General features: G+C 50.8%; 1 long non-coding RNA gene across 1 annotated transcript; it reads right to left on the reverse strand.

The window, feature by feature from the left end:
• On the reverse strand, positions 1-27004 carry LOC124502489 (uncharacterized). Its single transcript, XR_006959917.1, has 5 exons — positions 26912-27004; positions 7293-7482; positions 3504-3718; positions 3022-3243; positions 1-391 (listed from the first exon to the last, which is right to left on the reverse strand). It is a non-coding gene; the product is annotated as an uncharacterized LOC124502489 (long non-coding RNA).

Genomic DNA, 27004 nt, shown 5'->3' on the forward strand with positions numbered 1-27004 from the left:
CTCCTGCTTCTTCCCTCAGAAGGCATCACTCAGATAAAAGAGATCTAGCCAAAGCAGTGTTCAAGGCTCAGCTTTAAAAATCAAGAGCCCTGCAAGCAATAAAAGTGGAATTTCCCCGGGTGATAGGAGGGACAACTATGAAGAGGGGTTGGGCAGCATCCCAACGGGAAGACGGCTTCTGGAAGGATGGCAGGGGCCCGTCAGGACAGGAATGGCTACATTTCAAGTGGCCACCTGTCCGCTCTGAACCGAACCCACCTCTTGTGGCCCCGGGAGCCATCAGGAAGACATCCTGGGCTGATGTGCCCCCAGGGGACGGAGGAAGTGGGCAGAATCCCTGGGGCTGGTAGCTCTGTGCCCAGCGGCATCGGAGAAGCAAACTGCAGCATGGCTGGAGCAGAAATGAGACAACCCCGAATTATTCTGGAAGAAAGTGGCCTTTGGAATGAGTGTGGATGGGGTGTGCTCTTTCCACCAACTGAGTGTAAATGGGGTCTCAGGTTGTTTTATGGGGTGTTAAAGGCACGGTGTCACCCTCCCGACACTACTCTGGGGGAGCATGTGAGGACATCTGGGGGGGCAGCAGAGTTTGGCTCGCAGGTGTTCACTGATTAACGGAAGCCACGCGGGGGTAAAGGCTCTTTGGAGCCGGCTGATGTGCGGCCCCGCTCTGATCTCAACCCCACTTCCAGGGCTTTGTGGGGGTGGAGAGCAGGGGGAGGAGGTTCCCAGCGAGGGACACGGCTCCGCTAATCACCACGTGCCATCACATAATCACATTTAATAGCAGCGCACAAAGCACCAGGTTGCATCTGAACATCAAACATCGGCTTGAAAATGCAGCCCCCCTTCCCTTCACGGGCTCGTCACAGCAGCAGCATCTGGGGGCGTGACGATGCGGCCCTGCCCCAGCTGCCAGCGCCCCCCGAGAGGCCCTGCACCCAGCCCTGTGTGCCCCTCGGAGCAGGGAGGTTTGCCCGCGCCCACCCTCCTGGGGACGGCCTGATTGAGGCCGCGGCTGGCGCATGCGCCTTTCGAACCTCCTGTGACTGCTATTTCTAACATATAAATAGAACGTGCTTTTGGTGCAGCTTTCTGGAGCAGGTCATGTGCGCAGGCTCTCTCCCCCCACGGCTCACCCCACACAGGCTGTTCGATGGGGGCCACTGAGAAGAGTCGGGGGCGCCCCTGGGCCAGGCCTCCCAGAGGCTCTGGACTCAGAGCCCTCCTCCCTGCTGTCAGCCTGGGAAATCCAAGCTCAGAACCGGCAGCGGAGGGCCCTCCTGCTGGGGTGCCCGCAAACTCTTTATTGTCAGCTTGCTTTCTTATTTCAGTCGTCCTTAAATGTGCCAAAGCTCCCCGCACCCCCACCCCCGCATTGCTTCTCTGCACTTATCCACGGGAACGGAGCTCACAGTTACGGAGCTCACTGCCTGCCCCCCGCCGCCCACCCCGGGGCAGGTGCACAGAACCCCAGAAAGAACCAGGCGCCCTTTATATTCTTAGGCAGCTCTCTTCAACCTTATTTCTTCCTGGTTCTTATTTTTTTCAGCCTACTCTCCCCTCGTTTTTCAGGCTCCGTCAGAGGGATGAGTTCCATGAAACCCCCCCGTTAGCATTTTATTTTCCTCATAGACATCCCTTTCCTTTTCACTCAGTGCCCATTGGGTGCAAAGCCCCGGACAGGGGGCCCCGAGGATCTGCGTTGAGCACAGCAGATGGCGGGGCCTCGCGATGACCTTCGTGGTCATTAATATTAAATTAAAGATTAATATTAAAATTTATATTAAATTAATATTAAAAAGTATATTTTATGACTCTGTTGGCACAAAGATGAATACATGAATAGCATATATGACAGCATTTTCTTCTACCTAAAAGTTCATCTGTTTCTTCCGATTTTATTAAATTTTTTTTTTCAAATTTTATTTATTTTTGGGACAGAGAGAGACAGAGCATGAACGGGGGAGGGGCAGAGAGAGAGGGAGACACAGAATCGGAAACAGGCTCCAGGCTCTGAGCCATCAGCCCAGAGCCCGACGCGGGGCTCGAACTCACGGACCGCGAGATCGTGACCTGGCTGAAGTCGGATGCTTAACCAACTGCGCCACCCAGGCGCCCCTGTTTCTTCCGATTTTAAAAGAAGTGAAAATTAAACCTTATCCGGGGCCCCTGAAGGTGTCCTGGATCACAGACACTGAGCCTGACGGATCCTGCAGCCCCAGCAGACCGGTGGCACCTGCTTCAGGGACCCCACGTCTGGTTTACAGCTGAAGCGGCACACGGAATGTTCTGGGCAGCTATTAGAAACCCCGCAGCCCAAGGGCACTCAAACCTCGGGATGGGACCCAGACCAGCTGTACTTTTTAAAAGCTCCCCAAGTGATTAAAATGTGAGGTCAAGGTTGTATGTAAATCAACGGTCCTCAGCCCTACCTGCCCAACAGAATTACCGAGGAGCTTTTTTTTTTTTTTTTTTTTTTTTTTTTTTTTTTTTTTTAAACAACCCAGAAAGAAGGTCCTGGGCACCACTGTTTTTAAAGCCCCAGGTGATCCTAAGGGCGATGGGTTGAGAGTGGTGGGTCCAGGGTCTGCTGGGCCTCCACCTCGGCCTGTCCTGTCCACCCCTGTGGGATCACTGTCCCCAGCCTTCTGTCATGTGGTTTCTGCCAGACCTGCCTCTGGGCTGGGACACAGAAGGTTAAAGAAGGCAGGGTCAAGGTGGGGGGGGGGGTGAGAGAGAGAGAGAGGGTGAGAGGCTGGAAGGGGCGAGGTAGAGGGGCTGCTCTGTGACCAGGGGGCTGGAGCTCTTGTGTCACCAGGACCCCAGGTGCTACTGCCCCTCCGAAGAGCCCCACTCCCAGGTGACACCTCCGAGGCACTAGTCTTGGGCTTCTTGATGAGGAGCCTGAGGACAGGGTGGGACTCAGACGCCCAGGAGCAGGCTGGAATGCGGAGACAGCAGGGCGGGCGGGGCGGGGGGGGGGGGGGGCAAGGAGAGATGCCTAAGGGGGAAACGCACCTGTGTGATAGTTCAAGGACCCCTCAGGGTGTCAGCGTGTACCCCCGGCCGGCGCCCAAGGTGAACATGGGCGCGTACTTCACTCATCCGTGCGGGAGCCTCAGCAAGGAGGGCCGTACAGAGCATGAGATCATCACTCTGAACCCCAAGTCCGGTGCAGCCGCTGGACTAGAGACGTCTCCTCTAGAACACGGACCCCTCGAGAGCAGGCACTTGGTCTCTCTTTTTAAAAAGAGAAAAAAAAAAAAGAAAAAGAAAAATTGTGTTAAAATACACATAACATAAAATTTACTATTTTAACCGTTTTGAAGTCCAGCACCATCAACTACATTCCCATTGCTGTGCCACCATCACCACCATCCATCTCCAGAAGTTTCTCGTCTTCCCAAACTGAAACTCTGCCCCCATTAAACACAAACTCCGTGTTCTCCCATCCCCAAGCCCCTGGAAGCCACTGTCTCTGTGAACGTGACTATCAGTACCTCATGTGAGTGGGATCATACAGTGTTCGTCTGTTTGTGCCTGGATTATTTCGCTTGGCGTCTGTCCCCAGCATCCATCCACGTGGCGGCACGTGACAGGGTTTCCTTCTTCTTTAAGGCTGAATAATATTGCGCTGCGTGTATAAATCGCCCTTTGTTTCTCCATGGGACTTTGTCTCTTTTGTCCACCGCCATCTCACAGCACCTAGAACTTGCTGGCATTTCGGGCGTGTGCAAATAAGTGTTGAAAGAATGGTTTAAGTGAAATAATCCACTTAAATTTTTTTTAAATGAAAAAAAAATGTTTATTCATTTTTGAGAGAGACAGAGAGAGCACAAGCAAGGGAAAAGGAGAGAAAGAGGGAGACACAGAATCTGAAACAGGCTCCAGGCTCCAAGCTGGCAGCAGAGAGCCTGATGCGGGGCTTGAACTCGGAAACTGCAAGATCATGACCTGAGCCAAAGTGGGAGGCTTAACCGACTGAGCCACTCAGGCGCCCAGCTGGCGTTTTAAATAGGTCGTTTCTCATCATACTAGAGAGCGCCCTCTCCACTTCCCCTCGGAACAAATTCCAGGAGATTCGGGTTATTCTCCCTGAAGGTGGTCAGCTGGCACCCCGGGGCCGTGTCTCTCGGCCCGTTTTCTGCGCACAGACCCAGGCCCCGAGATGGTGCCACCGTCTGAGGGCATCAGCTCCAACGCGGAGGGAGGCCGCGGGCTGGTGAGATCTTATTTAGGAGGCTAGCAGGAGGCAGCGCAGGAAAGGCTGTTATGTCTTTCCACAGAACATTCCAGAACCTTTAACCCTCCGCTGGAGCTTCGTGGCCCAGAGTTTGATGGGGGCCGCTCTATCTTTTCCTGTCAGATTTAGACAGCTCAGCACGGCGCCCTTTTGACATGAAGTAATAATTGTCAGAGCGGGTCAGGGCTTCACCAGCTGAGAAAACACCAGAGTGACCCTCGAAAGGAAGGCCGAATCGGGACACAGCCCATTAGCGGGTCAGAGGAGCTCCCCCGCTGACATTTGCGTTGACGCTCCCTCATCCAGAAATCTGACGTGGGAGACACCCTCTGTGCAGTCACCTTGACGGGGGCACGTGCGAGCTGTCCCTCAGAGTGGCGCTCAGCGGACGGTCTTAAATGCCACGGTAAAAAAACAAAAGAAGGCATCTCACGGTTATTTTTGCCTTAATACAAAAGGAATAAATAACCATAGAAATGGTGGAGAAAACCGCACAGATGGATTCAGTCCTCTGGGATTTCACCCCAAAAGGTGAGAGCTGCTCCCACTTTAGCACAGAGTCCTCTAGTATTTGTCGATGCCTATATACATATATACGCATGTGTATGTAGGGTGGGTATACACCTGTGTAAGTGTGTGCACATGTGTGTATGTGTCTGAGCACGCGTATGGGTGTATGTGCATGTGCGCATGTGTGTATACATACGCCTATGTATGTGTATATGATGTATTGCGTATATATGTGTATATGTACGTGTTTGTATGTGTGCGTATGTGTATACATGTATGTGTGCACATGCCTGTATACAAGCATGTGTGTCCATCTGTGCATATGAGTACAGATGTGTCTGTGTGTATATGTATATGCATGCAGTGGTATTTTTATGAACAAACACTTTGTAACAAAAGTCAATCACCAATATAAAAAAAGAGGCTTATGAGACCAAATACATTTTAATATCTAAAGTTTCAAAAATGTCTGTAGACATTTTTCATATTTTTCTACCTGCAGCATTTCCAAACTGTGTTTCACAAAACAAATGCATGCATTAAAATAAAAGCTAGGGGGGTGGTGCCTGGGTGGCTCAGTCATTTGGGTGTCTGACTTTGGCTCAGGTCATGATCTCATGGTTTGTGAGTTCGAGCCCCAGGTCGGGCTCTGTGCTCACAGCTCGGAGCCCGGAGCCTGCTTCGGATTCTGTGTCTCATTCTCTCTCTGCTCCTTCCCCACTTGTACTCTGTCAAAAATAAACAAATGTAAAAAAAAAATTTTTTTTTTAATTTAAAATAAAAGCTGGGACGTGCTACAGAGTGCAGCAGGAGAAGCAGGGAGGCAAAAAAAACCCCAAAACCCAGAACCAGGAACATGGTTGCTAAACATGGTCTAACCAGCACTGTCGACCACAGGCCACTTTTTTTCTCAAGAACACCGATACATGCTGATCTACATAATAAGGAGAATCATATTTTCTCACGCCCTTCCTGAAGCCAGTGTACAAATCCTTTCTAATCCTTTTGGGTCTGAGGGGAGGCCAGTTCAGCACCGCTGGGGGAATCCTGAGAGCAAAAAGGATGAGGAAAGTGGCAGACGAGTATTTGTCGGCTGTGATTCGACATAGCTCAGCAATAATTTCGCTGCACCTTCTTCCCAACCCCTCCTGGGTGAGGGATGAGGCGGCTGACAGGGAAGGAGCTAAAGCCCTCGGTTCTCTCGTATGTGAGGTGACTATCTCGGCCCCTCCGATTTCTCACTCTCTTATTCTAACCAAACAATGGGAAAGGGTAGGAGGGGGGTTGACAGGCAGGAGGAGGAGGACAAGAAGTTCAGGAATCTTTTTCTGTTAAACGAACACCTTTGCTCTTTCTCTCTCTCTCTCTCTTAATAAAATTAGCGTACCGTTTTAATAAAAACAGGGTACCATTTGCTTTTGTAACTTGTTTTTTTCACTTAAGGTATTGTGAAAACTTTTTTAAAAAAGGAATTAAAACAGTGTTTTAAAACATAATATTAGGGGCACTCGGGTGGCTCAGTCGATTGAGCGTCCGACTTCGGCTCAGGTCATGATCTCACCGTCCGTGGGTTCAAGCCCCGCGTTGCGCTCTGCGCTGACAGCTCAGGGCCTGGAACCTGCCTCGGATTCTGTGTCTCCCTCTCTGCCCCTCCCCTGCTCGCACTCTGTCTCTCTCAATCTCAAAAATAAAGAAACAGTATTAAAAACCACATAATGTTACATTACTCCATATAATTTTACCTTGTGGATAAATACCACAATCTTTACCCCATATGCCCGTTACTGATTTCCTGTCAGTCAGTACTTCAGTACACCCTGCAGTACCTGCTCTGTGGTAACAGGCCAGACCCCAGCATTTCCCCTTTGTAGTGAGGGTAATGTTAAGCTTTGCCAGTAGAGGGCGAGAGAGGGACACTGCAGAAGGAGGTCAGCCTCTCTTCCTCATTCAGCGAGTGAAGCCGGGTTCCAGCCCGGTGCACAGGCCCCCCGGAAGTGTGCTCCAGGACTCACATGGGCAGCAGTGGCCCCTCTGCACCCACCTAGAAGTCCCTGCTCACCTGCATCCTGGAGGATGACCTGGGGACATGGGCCAGCTCTGACCGGAGCTACCAGCGAATTTCCGTACCATCCGGTGATCCCCAACCACACCTGTTCAATGAAAGGTGAACCCCCTTCCAAGCCCTTCTTAGGGGGCCTCCCCCAACCCTAGGACACCCTTGAGAGTTCTTGTTCCATCTTCATTCCATCTTTACTCTTCTATCACTAACTTCCCTTGCTCAAATTATTGTCTGGTTTCTGTCTCCTGATTGGACCCAGACTGAAACAACCCAGCAAGCACCATGCTTTAAGCACTATTTTTGAAGCATTTTAATTTGCAGTTGGGCACAAGGAAAGGATAGTGTGAGAGACGTGTCTATTCAAACAGCAAATGTGTACTAAGCAGATCTATATCTACTATGAGCAACTGGGCCGCAGACATGGGCGTTTAGAGAAGAGTAACATTTACTAACCCTGGGTTATGAGAACTCACTCACTGTCACAACAGCCGGTGGGGCAGGCAGGGTGACAGGCAAGAACGAGGCACACGTGGGTGAAGTCACTGCTCCAGGGCCCACGGCTGGTGTGGAATTCACGCCTGGCCATATGCCTCTGCCCACTCCTCCTGCTGCCCAAGATGGGACAAATGTGATTGTTCAGACTTCTTTGTCTGTGAGTACGGGAGCTCTAGACAGAACAGAGAGAGAAAAAATAGAATTTGGGGCAGAGGACATGAAAGACTCAGAGAATTTAGAAACAGATCCCATGAGGCAAAATGAGAAGATAGTGATTCTGGAAAGTTCTGTGGCCATGTTTGTCGATTCTACTCAGATAAGGAGTGGCAGTTCTCCCTGAAGAGATAGAGAGAGAGACGGGGGGCAGCCCACTCTGTGCAGGACAGGGACCCTGCAACCTCATTATTAAGATAGTCTTGATTTTAGGGGCACCTGGGTGGCTCAGTCAGCTGAGTGTCTGACTTCGGCTCAGGTCATGATCTCGCGGTTCGTGGATTCAAGCCCCGCATTGGGCTCTGTGCTGACGGCTCAGAGCCTGGAGCCTGTTTTGGATTCTATGTTCACCCTCTCTCTCTGCCCCTTCCCCACTCACACTCTGTCTCTCTGTCTCTCTCAAAAAATAAACATTAAAAAATTTTAATAAAAAAATAAAAAAGTCTTGATTTTATATTTTTCTACCGTTTTCAATGTATACTGTAAAGTGAATGACCTGATGTAAGTTAGCCTTTATGCTTTTGCGTGACCCTTCAGGTAAATGCCTTCGCACCTCAGCAATAACGTCCTCATTCTGGACTTGGGGGACACGGCCTGCTGTATCCCAGGGGCACCTCGATTTTTCTGTGACTAGGCCAGTTTCTAGCAGAAAAGAGACAAACCCTGGCTATGGCTAGTTTTTCTTCTTGGAGAAGGTAAGGCTGGGCCTGGAGGAAGGGGAGAGAAAACTCTCGTGGAAATTAAGCAGGAACAGAGGGGAAACCAAGGCGAGATCAGAGAATGGAGGCCACCGCCGCCTCCACTGACTCCACCCCCCGGGGCCATTTCAACCTCACGGAGCAGCGGGTGGAGACCCGGACACCCTCAGATGGACAGAGAGAAGCCCTCGCTTTCTACTGAAGATGAGACTGAGCTGAACAAGGCAGGGGTTCCTCAGGCACCAGGGCACATTTGTCGGCTGAGGCTGCCATAACAAAGCACCAGCTTCACCACAGAACCTACAGTCTCACAGTTCTGGAAGCCTAAGGCCAAGATCAAGGTGTGGGCAGGGCTGGGTCCCTCTGCGAGCAGGGAGGGAATCCCATCCAAGAGTCTCTGGCGGTGTGCTGGCAACCCCCCGGGGTTCCTTGACCTGCAGGTCCCCACCTGCGTGGTCACATGGCCTTCTCCCCCAGTGCGTGTCTGTCTCCCAATTTTACCATTCTTATAAGGACATCAGTCATAGAGAATTAGGGCTCACTCCAATGACCTCACATTAACTTGATGACCTCTGTAATGATCTTACCTCCAAATCAGGCCACATTTTGAGGTACCCCGGGAGTTAGGACTTTGGCATAGGACTTAGGGCACAATTCAGTCCCTCATGAGGGGCACCAGTGGACCCATCACCACTGTTACATAGAACACAAGGACTTATGCTATGAGGGGGGTCAATATTAGCAAGAAAGGGGTATGCTGGCCTTGCTGGTGCTCTCGTTGGAAAATTCTGGGTCCAGAAATGGGACTTCCCCTGTTGTGTACACAGGATGGTGTGAGGTTGGGGCTGGAAACTTCTGAGAGGCAGACGGAAGGAGTGAGAAGGAGCCCCAGGAAGGCACATGGTACACGGGGGAAAGAAGCCAAGGAGAGCTTTGAGGAGTGGATTGCACCTTCTCTGGGCTCTGTGTGTGTTTGTAATTGGTCAGTCGCACTCTGGCCCGTATAAAAGCATTATTGCCCCAGAACGCTCATCCCTCCACTGTCTACTCCTCCTCTGTGGGAACACCTGGGACCTGGGGGGACAGCAGTGGAGAGCAGTGGTCTCCAAGCTTTGTAGATCAAGCACCCCGCCATTTGCAATGCCTGGTGAGCACTTCCATATTGTATATTTACTTATAAATTAAATATATTCACTACTGCACTGATGATGGTGCCCACGTTAGCAAACATGCACCCAAGAGAAATGCCTACAGGATGAGGTAAAAATAAATGCAGATGAACATTCCGGCACTGTCTTCCTGCATTCCGATGGGCCATTCTGACCCCACCCCCACCGCAAGATGCAGGGTCCCAATTTGGAAATCACTAGTTTCCAAGCTATACTGATCCTGCACGAGACTCGGTCCACCCATGGTTGTTCTTGTCATGTCATGGCCAGCTTTTCATTTCCTTTCAGGAGTCTGTGTTGGACCCCTACGATGTGGACCCGGGGTCGAGAAGGTTGGTGAGAAAGCTCTCTCAATTACAGTCTTGGGCACAGCTTCCTAGTGTAGAGCATGGCCATTTGAACACCTGCTTTGTCGGCTTTGCAAAGACTAAATGAGAAAATGCACACGAGTCACTTAAAAAAATAACCAGTGTAAAATGGCTGTTCAATAATGGTGGTTGTCTATTATTATTGCTATCATTACCAACCACAGGGCAATTGGGAATCTGGATTGGAATGGCCATCTAGAAGAAGGGACATCACTCCAGCTAATGCCCTTATCCCTGATCTGACTTAAACCATGAGCTACGCAATAAGATTTGAGCCACAGAAAATGTCTTATTTCTTGGACAGCAGAGATTTAAGGAAAAATACCCTGGGGTGAGCTCTTACCCCAAGGGTTGGCTAGGTGGGGCAGAAAAGTTAATTGCCCCAGTATCCATTTTCCCCTTCTTCCTTCTAATAACAGAACCCCTTGAATTTGGCTGCGCACATGGCATCCCAGTTAGAAATTACATTTCCTAGGTTCTCGTGCACATGGTTATGACCGGAGGGTTAAATTTTGGCCAACAGACTGTGGGCAGAAGTTATTTGGTCAAGTGACAGGTTGTTGTCATAAAGAAGTTCTCTGCCCTCCATTTCCTCCTGTTCTGGCTTAGTCTGGACTGGAAGGCAGAGGCCATGGAATGAGTCAAATTCGACCCCTCGGTCACAGACAGCAAGCTCGGGGACTGGTTGAGCAATGGCGGATGTGGCCCTGGAGCCCCTGATGGCCTTGTGGAGCAGAGCTCCCTGAGTACCTGTGTCCCGTCTGGGCTTCTGTGTGGGAGAGAGCTGCGATTTCACCTTCCTTGAGCCCCTGTTGCCTGGGCTCTTGTGTTACAGCATCTGTCATGTGTCCTAACTAGTCGTGTGCCGTCATAGTGAAAACTCAATCACGCGGCCCCGTGTTAGCACTTGGGTGGCAGGCGGGGAGAAAGCCACGTTGAGGCTGGAGAGCCACGGAGCTGCATTACTTATGTGGCGGAATACTTGGCAAATCAGTTGCCTTCAATAACTCGGAGAGTGGACCAGGCACCTAGACAGCCTGGAGTTCTAGGAAAACCAATTCTTAAAATGGGTGTGGGGCCCCCGGGCGGCTCAGTCGGTTGAGCATCCGACTTCACCTCGGGTCACAATGTCACGGTTTGTGATCGAGCCCCGTGTCAGGCTCTATGCTGATAGCATGGAGCCCGCTTCAGATTCTCTCTCTCTCTGTGTGTCTCTCTCTGTCCCTCCTGCGTGCTCTCTGTCTCAAAATAAATAAATAAACATTTTAAAAAAGAAAAGAAAAGAAAGCCATGTTAAAAGGAGGAAGAGAGGCAGTGTAAATCGTTCAATAAAAGAGGATCCAGGGGCGAGCTGAAGGGTGGTGTCCAAGAAAGAGTTTTGAACAGACTGTGTGCTGTGGAATGAACCGGAAGCAGACACACTGAAAGTATACGGGGGTCATTAAGTTTGGGGTGGGGGGCAACAGTGTCATCATTGGTTCCCTAAAGAAGCCCTGAGATGCTCCACCCGCAGTGGCAGTGGGAGACTCCTCAGTCTGGCTCACGACTGCATCTTGGGTGATGAGGAACACAGAGACAAGGGAAATCTTACATCTCCAAATCTCCTTACCGCTTGTAACCCACTGACAGACACCTGGAACACGTAGAGCGTGAGCTTCCTGGAGGAACTCACAGCTGCCTTGCTGCCTTACTTTTCCTGTTTCACTAAAGACTAAAAGTAACCTTATTCTAACAGCAGCTGGCCCTCAAGGTCCTGAAAGCCTTGCTTGCAAATTCCTCAGAGACTTACGCTCTCCCTAACCTTCCCCCCCCAACTTAAGGGTATATAATCAGCCACTCCTTGCAGCCCCAGGGCAGCTCTTTGTGCCCATGGGACCTGTCCCTGGGTTTTAATAAAATCACCTTTTCACACCAAAGACGTCTCAAGAATTCTTTCTCAGCTGTTTGCTCACAAACCCCATCATTGGGCATGTGTGTCACCATCTTTGCTAACATCCTCTCTCGTGGATATGACACGATATCTGAGCCGACCTTGAACATATCCCATCCCAAACTTAGAAGTCTTGGTTCCTCCTAGCAGGATTTAGTTTTAGATATTTAGACACTCCATTTGGGTTCCAGTGGCATTCATCGTCTCCAAGCCTCTTTATTGGACAAAACCAGGAAATACGTCTCTTTTTAAAGATAAAATACATGAGTTCATACTAACACTTCCAACTCTGATTCAGGACTATGGGGTTTTTATTTAACTCATTAGGTGGATATCTGTACATCCTTCCTTCCATACCAAATAGTCCCATCCACGGGGCGCCTGGGTGGCTCAGTCGGTTAAGCACCTGACTTCGGCTCAGGTCATGATCTCATTGTGAACTCGAGCCCCGCATCAGGCTCTCAGCTGTAAGCACCGGAGCCAGCTTTAGGTCCTCTGTTCCCTGCCTCTCACTGCCTCTCCCCTGCTTGTACTCTCTTTCTCAAAAATAAATAAAATCCTTTAAAAAAAAAAAAGTTCCATCTTCAATGACACCAACAAAACAACTCATGTTCTCTTCTCCACGGTATACACACAATAGGCTCAGAATGAAAATGCCTGACACCATCACAAACAAGAGAATTGGTGACTATAGTTTTAAAAAAATGTTTTACGGTCCTTTTGTTCTCAGAATACAGCCCAGCTTGGGAGGCAGAGTTCCAGGATCGCATTCCACAGTCACCGGAATGTTTATGCCACCAGTTCAATACCCATTCCAGGTCACTGGTCTCCTTTTCCTCTTTTATTTAACTCATTAAGTGCAATATCTGTACATCCTTCCTTCCATACCAAATAGTCCCATCTTAATAAGTCCCACCTTAATAAAATGAATTTCATTAATAAAATTTCATTTCAATTCATAATTATGCAAATTATCCACACGATTCCAAAGTCAAATGTACAAAACAAGGTGAATTTAGTCAAGTGTCCTTAATACCCATGGGTCCTTGCACAAAGGTAACAGGGGTCCATATCCCATGAGAATTTCAGGTTATACATCAAGCCACCAAATTCTTTTTTTTTTTTTAAATGTTTGTTTTCAAGAGAGAGAGACTGAGCGTGAGCAGGAGAGGGGCAGAGAGAGAGAGGGAGACACAGAATCCGGAGCAGGCTCCAGGCCCCCAGCTGTCAGCACAGAGACCGAGGTGGGGCTCGAACCTATAAACTGTGAGATCATGACCCAAGCCAAAGTTGGACACTTAACCAACTGAGCCACCAAATTCCTAAATAGAATATGTCCTCTCCTCCTAGAAAGTGCTTCTTCCCATGGACATGGAGACCAGTTTCCCACTCAGAACTTGGCTCCCAGGAGCTCCGGGCTGGAACTGGATGGCCCAGGGAGAGCCTGCCCCATCCCTCCACCCACTGCTCCCAGGCCCCAGGCCCTCCCATCCCACAGAAGCCTTGCACCCACACGTGCGGGGGGGGGGCGGTCAGCCCCTGGTCGGCCCTCAGGTGGTGGGTGTGCATCCCCGAGGTGCTGTTTGCCCAGAGGAGGGGGGACGCGGGAAGGGTTCTGTAAGTGGGCTTGGGGCCACAGAGGCAGGGAATTCGAGGGCCATGATCTATAAAGGAGGGTTCCAGTTCCTCCTCACCCAGCCCTGCGGAGTGGGGCAGGCTGCTGGAAGCAGGCCAGAGCCGGCGGTCCCGACGGGGAGACCCAGCTCTTCTCCCTGTCCCCAGCCCCTCTGCAGTTTCTGGTTTACCATTACTTTTTATAAATACAAGCAAATTTTACACAAACACACTTCTGTCTATATTTACCCACACACGTTCACATGCAGACTTTGCGCTGTGGCTGGGGCGAGAGGCAGGGAACAGGAAGCCTGTTGTCACACAACCACCTCCCTCCAGCTGAGCCTGCACGGAGCCAGCGGCCACCGTGAGCCCCACCAGCACCGGGGACCGCGGGGAAACTGCTTCTGATCACTTTGAGGTGATTCCATCCAAAGAAGCAAATGTGACCTGATTCACACTGGCCAGGAGGAAAATACCGCCTTCTAGGTCTACCAAAATAAGGCAAAGTGGACGGAAGAGAAAAAGACCCAGTCAGCTTCCTAAAGTAACAGCACCACCACCTTGAGCTGAATTGCTGGCATGACTGGCTTCTCTTTCCTTCACAAATGCCTAATTGTGACTTTGCCCCTGGTCCTTGCAGGGAGGGAGTAAGGCCCTCTCCTGCCCCCACGGGAGGACACCCGCCTCCTTCACCCCACGGCTGTGTCACAAACTGCCCTCTGCAGCTCCGAGACTTTTCCTTTGATCCAGTCCCCCAAGCCCGGCTTTTGGGATGTGCTTTATCCTTCTCAGCTCCTTTCAGAGCTCCGGTGAGAGGTAAGAACTACAGGTCGCCGTCTTCTCCTGGAGCGCCATTCCCTCATCGACGGGGGAGAGACGCTTGCTCCCTCCCCGCTAAATGATCACGTGACTGCGAATCCGAATCCGTGTCTAGTCAGGTCGGGACGATGAAATCAGGAAAACAAAAATCAGAATCCTAGGAACAAATCAGCTTCTGTGTCTTTTCTGGACACTACAAAAGAGGTACATTTGGCATTGTCCCTAGGGGACAAAGTAGCTACTGGGGGACCCTGCAGAGTGGGTACTGGCCGCTCAGTGGTCTGTAGGGTCTGAGGAAAAGTATTTCTCCATCCAGAAAAGCAGAGAGATTGGAAAACCTATGACCCTGTGAAAAGTTCTTTTTTTTTCAATATAAATAAATACAAACATATATTATTTTAAACTTACCATAGGTTTTATATAAGAACAATGTGGTGTCCACTCATTAAAAACTCTACTTCTCGTAAACCACCCCCTAACTTTGTCTTGTGTTTAAAAATCTTTCGGGGTGCCTGGGTGGCTCGAACATTCGACTTGGGCTCAGGTCATGATCTCGCAGTTCGTGGGACCGAGCCCCACGTTGGGCTCTGTCCTGACAGTGCAGAGTCTGCTTAGGAGTCTCTCTCTCTCTCTCAAAATAAATAAACAAACTTACAAAAATGTTTAAGAAAAACTTTAAAAATGTTAAAAAAAAATCTTCCTGACTTTTTTTGGAATTAGAAATATCAGCAACTGTGGCCTGTACTAGATCTCTGTCCAGTGGCCTCCAGGGAAAGAAGCCTCCCTCCCGTTGCCTCCCTGAGTGGTAATAAACAGAACTTCTGTGGAGCCTGTCTCTGCGACAACCTCTCGGCCATGGGCTCTTATCCCCACCCTTGATTCCTCCCCAGTGTGTAATTAAACAAGAAATCAACATAGAAGCAAGGCGGCCCATACCTTCTTTTTGACCCGTCACCTGGTGGGGAAGAAAGATCCTCTCGGTTACCGTGGGCAACCCCACTCATCCCTGGGCTCTCAAACAAATGCCTCTGGGATTGAAAAGATTTTCTTTGTTAATGAAGTACTTCCCTCCTTTATACCTTCAACTTCCTCCTGAAGCCTCAGCCCCATCTGCTTTATTTCCTTTCTAGATACTCAAATATTTTGAGCAGGACAGCTGGTAAATATAGAGGATTCAGCAGTTTCCTCTAAACCGGCAAGAGAAGGTCAAACCCCAGGGCGCTCAGCCGGGATGTTAATAATGTCACTTGTAGAAACGACTTTGTCTACACAAGACAGCTGGTGTGAAGGTGGTATCGTAAACTGATCTCAATCTAAAATACTCTGCGTGGAGATGTGACTCTCAAAAATAAGCTGAGACAGAGCCACCTGTTAGTTGCCTACATGACATTCATTCTTTCTTTGCCTTCATCCACGGTGGCCACATGCCCAACACCAGATAATAAATCATGACAATCCTGTTTCCTGATTTGCCAGCTTTGCTTGCAACTAGGGGTGGTTCTATGACCCACATCTGGCCAACGAGACCTTAATGCAAGTAGGTTGAGAACATTTCTGGGAAAACTTTTACTTCTCCCGTTAAAGGGATAGACGTGGCTGGTTCTACATTTTCCCTCCCTTTTCTCCGCCCTGAACAGACATGATGTCGGGGCTGTAGCACCTATCTTGTAGCCATGAGGCAAAGAGAGACGCTGGGTAAGCATCACAGATTAGCAGAACCGGGCAGCCAGTGCCCACGTCTGAACCTCTGCTTATGTGAGAACAATAAGCCTGCACGTGTTCGAGCCATTTAAGTTGTGTTACCTGCAGCTTCACCTGTTCTAGGTAAGACACACCACACTTGGCATACTTCTCTTGGTCTGCTCTCTCCAGGACAGTCTGTGCCCTCCTCCACTCTCTGCTACCTCTCCTGTGGAGCACTAACTCATAAAAACTCAAGCCAGGAAGATGAGACTGTGAACTCTTCCAGTTCGATCCAGGGATTTTTATCATTGATGGGTTAAGTGGGTGACGGAACTAACATCCAAAGAAAGTCATTAGACTTTCCGCCAAAGAAGATGTTAAAGGACCAGCTCATTCCAAGCAGGGACATCTGCATCCTGGGTGGGGGCCATCTTCCCAGGGGCCAGGAATGCAGCCCCGACAAGTTATCTATCAGTTATCCACATCACAGGGATGGGAGGGCCCTGGTCATCGGCTGGGCAGTGTCACAGGCCAGAAGTACACTGTGTAAGTAGAACACAGTTGAATAAGGCCAAGTGGATTATTCTGGCAAAATCCTCAGTATCACATGGTCCCAGTAGACATCAGAGAAAGACACCAGTCATACAGGATTAAGGCCCACTCTAATAACTGAATTTAACCTTAATTACCTCTGGAGGGAAGAAGGGAGGGAGTCAGGAGGGAAGCAGGGATGAGGGAGAGAAGGAGGGAGGGAGGAGAGAAGGAGGGAAGAAGGAGGGAGGGAGGGAGGGAGAGAAGGGAAGAGAGAGGAGGGAGGGAGGAGAGAGAGGAGGGAGAGAGGGAAGGTGGGAGAGAAGGAAGGAAGAGGGGGAGGAAGGGAGGCAGAAGGGAGAGAGGGAGTTAGGAGGGAGGAGGGAGGGAATCAAGAGGGAAGAGGAGGGAAGGAGGGAGGGAGAGGAGGGAGGATGGAGAGAAGAGGGAGGATGGAGAGAGGAGGGAGGGAGGCAGAATGGAGGGAGGGAGGAGGAAGGGAAGAGGGAGAGAGGAGGGAGGGAAGAGGGAGAGAGGAGGGAGGGAAGAGGGAGAGAGGAGGGAGGGAGGAGGGAGGAGGGAGGGAAGAAGAAGGGAGGAGGGAGGGAAGAGGGAGGGAGGAGGGAAGGAGTCAGGGAGGGAAGAGGGAGAGAGGAGGCAGGGAGGGAGGGGGGAATTTACTGGCTCGTGTAGCCAACTGTGAAGTTGAAGAAGGGGGCTCAGCTGAATGATGGACTGAAATAGAACATTCCTGTGCCACCTAGTCTGTGATGGCTGCATTGTGCCTTAGCTTCATTCCCAGCCACGAGTGCTCCAAGCTCAGGACCCCAGCAGGAAGACCAAGTCCAGTTCCATCTCCACAACCCCCACCCTCTATGGCGTAAATAATCAGCTTACTCCAAACACACCCAATAAGCAAGAGAAGAGAAGTTTGGGGGCCACACTCTCCTTGAGGATGTCATTTCTTTAAAGCATTAGGAACAAAGGAGGGTTTATTTTGGACTTTCATTTTTCTGCAGGAAAGGAAGGGGTAAGTATCAGTCAAGGTCCAGGCAGAAGAAACAGACCACCCTGGTTATTTGAATGGGAAGATTTAATATAAAGAAATATTGGTAGAAAGATGGAAAGGCTGAAGGAGGACCCGAGGGGATCTGGAAGGGGCAGAAGCAAGGGTGGGACCAGTCGTGGCAGTGGGAGAAGGGACAAGAGGGAACGTGGGTGGGATCCTGGCTCCTTCAGAGACACCAGGCTGGAGGGAAAAGCAGCCAGAGGCTCCGAAGGAACTTGCTGGAAGGGTAGCATTCCCGAAGCCGGCCAAGGACAGACGCTCACAGGGTCCAGCCCCCGTGGTACAGGCAGACTGCATTTGTTGGGTCTTAGTTTTTCCGATGAAACACAAATGGGAGGGGTTTCTGCTGTCTCTAGCATGGCGTCTGGTGAGGTCTCTGGTGGCCGTGGTGTCTCTCTCCGGAAAGGCCGGTTACCCACCGAGCAGGGCCTGCGGGTTAGAGGCCTAATGTATGTGTTCTTGGCTTTAATTAACGTCCATTCTGATCTCTTTCCGGGGACAAGAGCTGGCCTTCTCGCTTCACTGATTCTGCAAGGACTCGGGGATGCAGAGTAACAAGGAGGAGGCAGGGTCGCCTCCCTCTATCCCCTCCCAGGGAGAAGGGACATGCATTCTTGCCCCTCCCCAACCCCCGCCCGGAGCTGGGCTGCCTCTGCAGGTCACTGTTCATTCAGACCCAGGTGCCCTTCTTTTCAGTCTGTGGAGGGACAGGGTGATGGCCCAGCCCAGCCACCGTGCCCCTTTCTCCCCCTTGCTGATGTAATGGGGTACTGGGTGTGCTTTGCTTTGGTCTCCTGCCTGAGGCCCTTGGTAGAAGGTGACGACACTCTACATCTCAAGATTTGGCTGTGGCCTCCTGCAGAATCCGGCCCAGCTTCGCGACTCTGAGCTGCGCCGGGAGACGATACTCACTCTGCTGCTACAGAAGTGGTACCTGCTTCCCCATTTGCTCCCGCTCCTTATGACTCAAGGTCCTTTGAAACGTGCCGGGCAGGAAGGGGCCAAGACAGGGCCACACATTCCCGAGCTCCCTGGAGCTTGCGACAGCCACCCGGATTCCTCACCACGGCGATCCCAGTACACCCGCCGTGAACAGACAACAGACCCCGTATTGAGTCTAACTGTGCTTTGAGGAGGCCAGGCTACAGACGGTTTGAGTCCTACTTGGAAAGTGTATATATTTGCATCCTAATCGCATCAGCGCTTCCGAACCTCTCTGCGGGATTCTTTTTTTTTTTTTTTTTTTTTAATTTTTTTTTTCAACGTTTTTTTTTTTTTTTTTTTTTTTTTTTTGGGACAGAGAGAGACAGAGCATGAACGGGGGAGGGGCAGAGAGAGAGGGAGACACAGAATCGGAAACAGGCTCCAGGCTCCGAGCCATCAGCCCAGAGCCCGACGCGGGGCTCGAACTCACGGACCACGAGATCGTGACCTGGCTGAAGTCGGAGGCTTAACCGACTGCGCCACCCAGGCGCCCCTCTCTGCGGGATTCTGATCCACAGGATCCAACGTGATAAATCGCACGGATGTAGCACATGCCTAAGCGATGAATTTGGCACAGAGTAGATCCCGTGGAAAGTGCGCACAAATGCACGAAGTAAAGACTATTTCGGAGAGTTGGTGGCACGGAAAGCATATGTCCAGGTTGTTAGAGCCGAACACAAAAGAGGAAAATCTAATCTTTCATCCATCAGCCAGTCAGAAGGCAAACTGGTCATTTCCCCAGATGGCACTTCTCTTCAACAAACAGTGCCCATAAAAGCAGGGGCTCCGAAACTTTAAGAGGCCATAAAGACCTTGGCAATGGCACAGGGCTGTGAGAACACAGACATGAATAAATAAAACCCAAAGCTGCCATTGAGACACAGCCGAGTCTGGAAGGATGTAGATGGGCAGACTCTGAGAGGAGAGACACAGGGACCGCTCCACCTGACAGCATGCACTTGAACCGGGGGGTAGCCGCCCACCCAGCACCGGCTCCCCCAAGCCCTGAGCGACCTCTGGTCTGCCCTTCCCATCCAGCTGTGCACGGAAGACCGGATGCAGCATAAAACCAACGCCATCTGTGGGTCACCAAATAGCGACCTCGCTGAGCGACTCACGGGCCCCCAGACGCTGTCCTCCGAGGAGGGAGAAGACAGGGACCCGCGGCTGGGGATGGAGGCACACAACGCCCTGAGTTAGCCAGTTCACATTCAGCCACCAGACAAGGTGCTTCAGGCAGAGAGAACCACTCGTTTGGGCTCTGCTCTCAGTGGCGTTCGTGGGGCGTGCTCTCCATGGGGCACGTCTGACATCGAATGCTGGACTTCTCTATTGAGAACCAGCTACAAAGACCCTGCAGCCTGCTTGCGCTGAGGTTTTGTCCTCGATTTAAAAAAAAACTTCTTTTCCCTGAGGACATGTGAGCGGGGACTGTAAAGAATTGCAACGAGGCCCTTGAAGTCGGACGGAATTAACATGACTCACTCCTCCTGCTGGATCTCGACAGGACACTTGAAACCCAGACCACAGACACTTAGCTGCTTTCCCAGGGCTGCATGTCAAGGCTACAGGCTTGGTTAAGCTTCAGGGATGATTTGCGATAGAATTAGAGTTGAAGTTTGGGGTTTCTGTGTGTGTGTGTGTGTGTGTGTGTGCGCGCGCTCATGCGTCTGTGGTGGCAGTGGGGGAGGGGGTCTTATCTTCACCCGCAAGCACACCTTTCCAATCAAGTGCCCAAATACACATTTATTCTATGCACTGAAACAGTACAGGCAAACAAGACCCGGGGTGGCTGGACGGATAGAGGTTCCATGAAAGCCGCTGGAAGGAGGCAGAGTTTAGGACGCAGGAGTCTCTGCCTCAGTTTCAGCAGCGCTGGGTGGCGGAAGGACATGAGAAAGATGAGGCAGAAGGAGACACGAACCTATGAGAGGCGTCTGGGTGGCTCAGTCGGTGAAGCGTCCGACTTCGGCTCAGGTCATCATCTCACCGTTCGTGAGTTCCAGCCCCACTCCGGGCTCTGTGTCTGCCTCTCTTTCTGCCCCTCCCCTGCTCATACTCTGTCTCTCTCTCAGTAATAGATAAACATTAAATTTTTTTTTAAAGAAGTAAACCTATGAGAGTCACTGTAGCTTCCCTGGGCGTGTACCACATGCCTGCACCACAAGTGATGGACCCTCATCCTCAGAGAGGCCAGAAGACAGGTCTGATCCTCTGCCTTGTGGGTAAAGAAACCGAGGCTCAGAGACGACGAGTTAAATGTAGCCGTCCTCCCCTCCTCAAAAATCATAAAGGCTGTGACTGCTTCTGAATCACGGGAATATCAAGTTAGGAAATCTCTGATTTTTGCCTGAGTTCAAAACGAGTCCACGAGGACCGTCTAGTCCGTTTGGGCTGCACTAACAGAATACCACAGTCTGGGGGCTTAAACAACAAGCTTTCACTCCTCACGGTTCTGCAGGCCCCAAGCCCAAGATCAAGTCGCAGGCGGATTCTCTGTCTGGTCAGGGCCCGCTTCCTGCTTCACAGACGGCTGCCTTCATGCCTCACACGACAGGGGCGCGGGGCGGCTCTCTCCGGTGTCTCTGTGAGGGCAGTCATCCCATCCTGAGGGCTCCCCGCTCACGAACCACTCACCTCTCAAGGCCCCACCTTCTATTTCCATCACCTCGGACAGGAATTTGGTGGAGGACACAAGCGTTCTGTCCGCCACATGGACCAAGCAAGCGACACGATCTGGGGACCACATGATGCTGGGCAGGAGGGACTCTCCTGTTCCTCAGCGGGAAGGCATGGAAGTTCATGGTCCTGCGGTATCATTTTCTACATTACGCTGAGGCAAGCTAATTTTTTTTTCACGCTTGTAAACCCCACTTTTTCCCAAATAAAAACCTCTCTCCTCATTCCTATGTGAGGAAACATATTTTTGAACCCCTCCGGTTTGTCCAACACGACACCACATGCTTTGATATTTAACCCTCACGATACTCCCAAGAGGCTGGCGTCCCATTTGGCGGATGAGGATGTGGAGGCTCCGAGAGGTTAGGTCACCTGCCCAAAGTCACAGAGCGAACCACGGTCTAGTCGGCTCCAAAGCTCATGTGTGCCCCTTCCCAGCTCATACTCTGTCTCTCTCTCAGTAATAGATAAACGTTAGATAGATAGATAATCGACTGCCACGTCTCCACCCATGGTGGCAGGAGCAGAGGGTGCCAATGAAAAAATTCTCAGGCCGGGGCTGCCGTCAGTGACAGGGCCAGACAGCGGGTGCTGCTCCCTCCTGCCAACGGTGGGGAGGAGGAAGGGGGAGAAGCTGTTTCCAGCAAGGGGCCATGATGGGGTGGCACCGGACCCCTCGGTGGGACTCCCAGGGGCCACAGCATAGACTGGAGGGATGGTGGCTGGGGCGGCAGCAGCCACTGTATTTTGGGTGTCACAGGTGGCTTGCAAATGCCTGGACTGATACTCTGATGGCAACACAGAAGGGACACCTGAGTTGATCCCCGTATGCCCCCGCCTCTGCCCTGAGTGTACATCTGGTCAACCTGATGGGTTTAATAAGTCACTAGCATTGAGCTGACCTTCTCCATCGTGAGCACCTGCAGAGGACCGCAGTGTGCATTTACCGGTGTCTAACTGAAGCCGCCCTGGGGTTTCCACCTCAGAGCCTGGGCATGTGGCAGAGCCGGCTGAGAGAAACCCACTCACCCCCTGGTCAGACACTGAGAGGCCCCTTAGGCAGCCTGCTGCTTGATGTGCTAGAAACGTCCCGGGCTTCTGCGAAAGACTTGTTTTCAAATCTTGGCTCTGCCACAAGCTGTGTGACCCTGAGATAATTACATGACCTTTCTGTAATCTCATCAGCAAACCTGCTCCACGCGGCTCTAAAGCAACGAAATGGAATTGCACGTGGAACGGTACGCAGCATGATGGGGCTCTAAATGACAGTGCGACGCGTTCGTGGGCGAGAATGCTCCTCCACCCCCCTCGTCAGGGACCCCCCCCCCAACATTACACACGGACCTGCCTTGGCTTCAGTGTTCGGCCAAAAGTTTCAGGGCTGTCATCTCTGGGTAAGACAAGAAGGCTAATGTGTATCTGATAAGTGAATCACACCCCCCACCCTATGAAGGAAGGAGAAAGACAGACAGACAGAGAGAGAGGGAGGGAGGAGAGGAGAGGAGAAAAATGAAAAGAAGAGTATTGGGAGGGAAGGGAGGGGTGTTCAGGGAGAGAGTAGGAGCAGGTTTTCCAAGAAGGACCCCTCATCCCTTGGTGTGGAAGTTCCAGAGAGGTTTGGGGACACTCGAGGAGAGTTCGCTGTGGTTTGGAACCTGATAGTGGAACAGGACGTTGAGGGGTCTTGGCTAAGGGCTTACAGGAGAGAGAAAAACCGCATGGGAAACAGCTATGCAGTAACGGCAGGAGTCCACCAGCACTGTTGCCTGAAGCAATGGGGAAAGTAGAAAGTGAACCTCACACACGGGGTCATCTGGCCAAGGAGACAGTCTGAACTGTCTGACTTCTTGCTGCTCTGGGAAGAGGCGAGAGGGAGGAGTGAGCTAAAGGGAGGGCCGTTAAACAAAAGGGAGCCAGGTGTCCTGGTTTGGGAGATTCTCCACGTCTCCGGATGCCAAATGGTGCTAAAATGAAGAAAGGGCGAGGCGCCTGGGTAGCTCAGCCGGTTGAGCGTCCGACTTTGGCTCAGGTCATGATCTCACAGTCCGTGAGTTTGAGCCCCACATCAGGCTCTGTGCTGACAGCTCAGAGCCCGGAGCCTGCTTCGGATTCTGTGTCTCCCTCTCTCTCTACCCCTCCCACGCTCACGTTCTCTCTCTCTCTCTCTCTCTCTCTCTCTCTCTCTCTCTCTCAAAAATAAACAAACATTTTTTAAAAAATGAAGAAAGAGCTCTTCCAGGCCAAAGACAAGTGCAGGGCTCTGCCAGAAAAATCTGGTCTAAAGATGAATCCAGGAGTGTGATTGGGTCTCTGTTTGAGCCGTAACAAATAGCAAAAACCACAGACGGGGTGGCTTAGCCAACTCTGTCTTCTGCAGGGCTGATATTACAGTTGAGCTGCTTTTTTTTTTTTTTCTGATGGAATGAGCCCCACAAAGATTTGCAGGATACCCACAAAGTCTTACAGAAAAGTGCAGTGGAAGAAACATGGCCAGCTTGGGCTGAAAGGGACAGAGAACACACATTGAAAAGATGCCTTTGGACCCTGAGCCTTGCACAGGTGGAAAGCGGGCTGAGAAAAGGAGGCCCCCAGGACAAGGAAGGATGACTCAGAGGTAGAAACAGAGGCCACAAGAGCCGGGGAAGATTATCCGCAGGAACCATCCACCGGCACCGCCTGTTTCAGAAGTGCTCCGTCCGAACCAGTGACTTCGGCACATCCCCACCTTCCACCCCTGCTGAACGGGAGGGGCCGCAGCATTACCCTATGCTTGTCCCGTCATTGTCTGTTGTTGAGTGTAGCTTGTGTCTCTGGTTCACAAATTTCAGATCCAAAAGACCTGGAGTTGAGGGCTCAAGGAGGCTCATCAGTGTGGACCTCGTTTGGATAAACTGATGCTCGACCAGGATGAGCCTCCGGGGGCCTTGGGAGAGCCTGGGCGCATTTTGCAACTTGGACAGGCCATGAATCGCTGCGGGACAGAGGGGGATTGTGGCACCCAGCCTCCAAGATGACCCTTAATGATCCCACCCTGTGACATTCTCAGGCTTGTGTTGTCCTTCCTTAGGGAATCGGAGTGACCCGCGGAACCAACAGCAAACCGCAGAACTCAAGTGCACAACTTCCAGTGCACCTCTGACCTCGTGGCTTTCCCCTTATTCTCTGGGGGAAGCCAGCGGTCACACCACAAGGACACTCGAGCAGGCCTCTGCAGAGTCCCCACTGGTGAGGAACCGAGGGCTGTGCTGACAGTGAGCACGGACTCGCCTGCACGTGAGCCATCCCGTAGAGCAGATCCTGTGGCCTCCTTCAGACGGTCGCAGCCCCGCCTGACTTTTTTTTTTTTTTAATTTTTTTTTTAAATGTTTATTTATTTTTGAGACAGAGAGAGACAGAGCATGAACGGGGGAGGGGCAGAGAGAGAGGGAGACACAGAATCGGAAACAGGCTCCAGGCTCCGAGCCATCAGCCCAGAGCCCGACACGGGGCTCGAACTCACGGACCGCGAGATCGTGACCTGGCTGAAGTCGGACGCTTAACCGACTGCGCCACCCAGGCGCCCCAGGATGATAATTTTTTTTTTTAATTTTTTTTTTCAACGTTTATTTATTTTGGGGACAGAGAGAGACAGAGCATGAACGGGGGAGGGGCAGAGAGAGAGGGAGACACAGAATCGGAAACAGGCTCCAGGCTCCGAGCCATCAGCCCAGAGCCCGACGCGGGGCTCGAACTCACGGACCGCGAGATCGTGACCTGGCTGAAGTCGGACGCTTAACCGACTGCGCCACCCAGGCGCCCCCCCGCCTGACTTTTTTAATACAACCCTGTGAGAGAACCCAAGCCCCGGGATTCTTCTAAAATGCTCTTTAATCCCTGACCCACAGGCACCATGTAGAATAATAAACGCTTATTACTGGTTTAAGCCGCTGAGGTGTGGGGTAGTTTGCTACCCAGCAACAGACAACTATTACAGGATTGAAATAAACACATCAAACAGTTCATTCAATTCATTAACTAATGATGAAGCCAGTACTGTAGTTCCAAGGGCATTTGAGGAACTTGATACTTACGGGCAATTTAATGAAGAGCCTCTAGAATCTGAGTGCTAGGTTAACACAAAATAATACAATGGGGCACCTGGGTGGCTCAGTCGATTGAGCGTCCAACTTCGGCTCAGGTCATTATCTTGAGGTCTGTGAGTTCGAGCCCCATGTTGGGCTCTGTGCTGACAGCTCGGGGGCTGGAGCCTGCTTCAGATTCTGTGTCTCCCTCTCTCTCTGCCCCTCCCCCGCTCATGCTCTGTCTCTCTGTCAAAAATAAATAAACATTAAAAAAAATTTAAACACAAAATAATACGAAACTGGGTTATCTTTTCCACCAAGTAAATTATTTTCATTTGTGTCAGTCAAAAATCTAAAGTCCATATAGAACTTCTGAGACCTTTAATCAACAGAAAACAGGGAGCGGAGTAGTTCTTTGTTGGGAGAGGCTGGACTGGACATGGTGGGACAGTTACCAGCATCCAGGTCTCTCTCCGCTACTTGTCAGTAACACCCCCATGCTCCCTGCCACTCACAACAATCCAACGTGTCTGTAGACGTCGCGATGTCCCCTGGGGGACCCAGGGTGGGGAACCACTGCCTCACATAATTAAATAATCCTTGGGCAGACCTATCAAATGATGCTCACTTGGACACTGAAATGTCACTTTTTGGTCTCATTTCCGAGTTTTCAATACTTTTTCTTAACAAGCATCTGTGAGCCAGGAACTGAGGAAGGGGGCAGGAATGAACTGGTAAAGAGGGCCCACACTGTCGGAGAAGGGCATGGGGTCAGGGCGTCCGCGGGTAAGCCACATGGCGCTATACACAGAGGCTTGTCTCCAAGCGGCTCTGGCGGGGAGATGACTTGTTAGCTGATCAAAGGCAGGCAGAAGAACAGGTAGAAAGGAAAGGAAAGGCAGGATGCCCACAGAGTACCCTAAGTGAGATTCTTTGGGTTTTGTTTGTTACTTTTGAAAATTATGTTAAACACGCAAGCAGTAATTACCCAATAAAAAGAAGAAATGTGAATTCCCCATTGGGGCAGACAGATTCCTTGTTTTGAAAGGAACCATTAAATGAATTCCTTAAATGAATTCCCCCTTAAACTGATGGGGGATAGAAGCAGGGAAATGTTCACCTTTAGCCCAGAAGGCTGACCTATAGCCTGCATAATTTCAATAAGGATCAAATATGTACTGCTTGCTACCTTCTTTTTTTTTTAATGTTTATTTTTGAAAGAGAGAGGCAGAATGCGAGCAGGGGAGAGACATAGAGAGAAAGGGAGACACAGAATCCAAAGCAGGCTTCAGGTTCTGAGCTGTCAGCACAGAGCCCGACGTGGGGCTCGAACTCATGAACCGTGAGATCATGACCTGAGCCAAAGTCAGACGCCCAACCAACTGAGCCACCCAGGTGCCCCTGCTTGCTACCTCCTTAAAGAGTCTCATGACTGTCTGTAAATCTCACCAATAGTTAATGTCGAGCTGAATGATAAGCAGAGAAATTTTGCAAAATCAGTTTTATGAATAGAAACTTGAAGAAGATATTTATGATCTAATGATCATATTCCTCCCCATCCCGCCGACTCACTTAAGCACTAAGCATATAACCACCAGCTTCACACAGCAGCAGTACCACCCTTTCTGCCCATGGGTCCCGTCCCTGTGCTACTTAAATAAACCTACTAAGTTGCACCAAACACTGTCTCAAAAATTCTTTCTTGGCCATTGAGTTCTACAATCCCACAACAAAACCAGAACATGAAGCTTTGATGACTAAATATAAAGCAAATACTCACCATGCTTCGTGTTCAGTCTGTTGTCCTCAATGTGCATGGTTGAGGCTAAGAAGCTCCACGTTCTGTGTAGAGTAAATGGCACAATCAGAATTG

This window comes from Lynx rufus, unplaced genomic scaffold (assembly GCF_022079265.1).
Source record: "Lynx rufus isolate CCGP_SWC_20201006 ecotype Redwood Valley unplaced genomic scaffold, mLynRuf1.p SCAF_7, whole genome shotgun sequence".
Classification (NCBI taxonomy): Eukaryota; Metazoa; Chordata; class Mammalia; order Carnivora; family Felidae; genus Lynx; species Lynx rufus.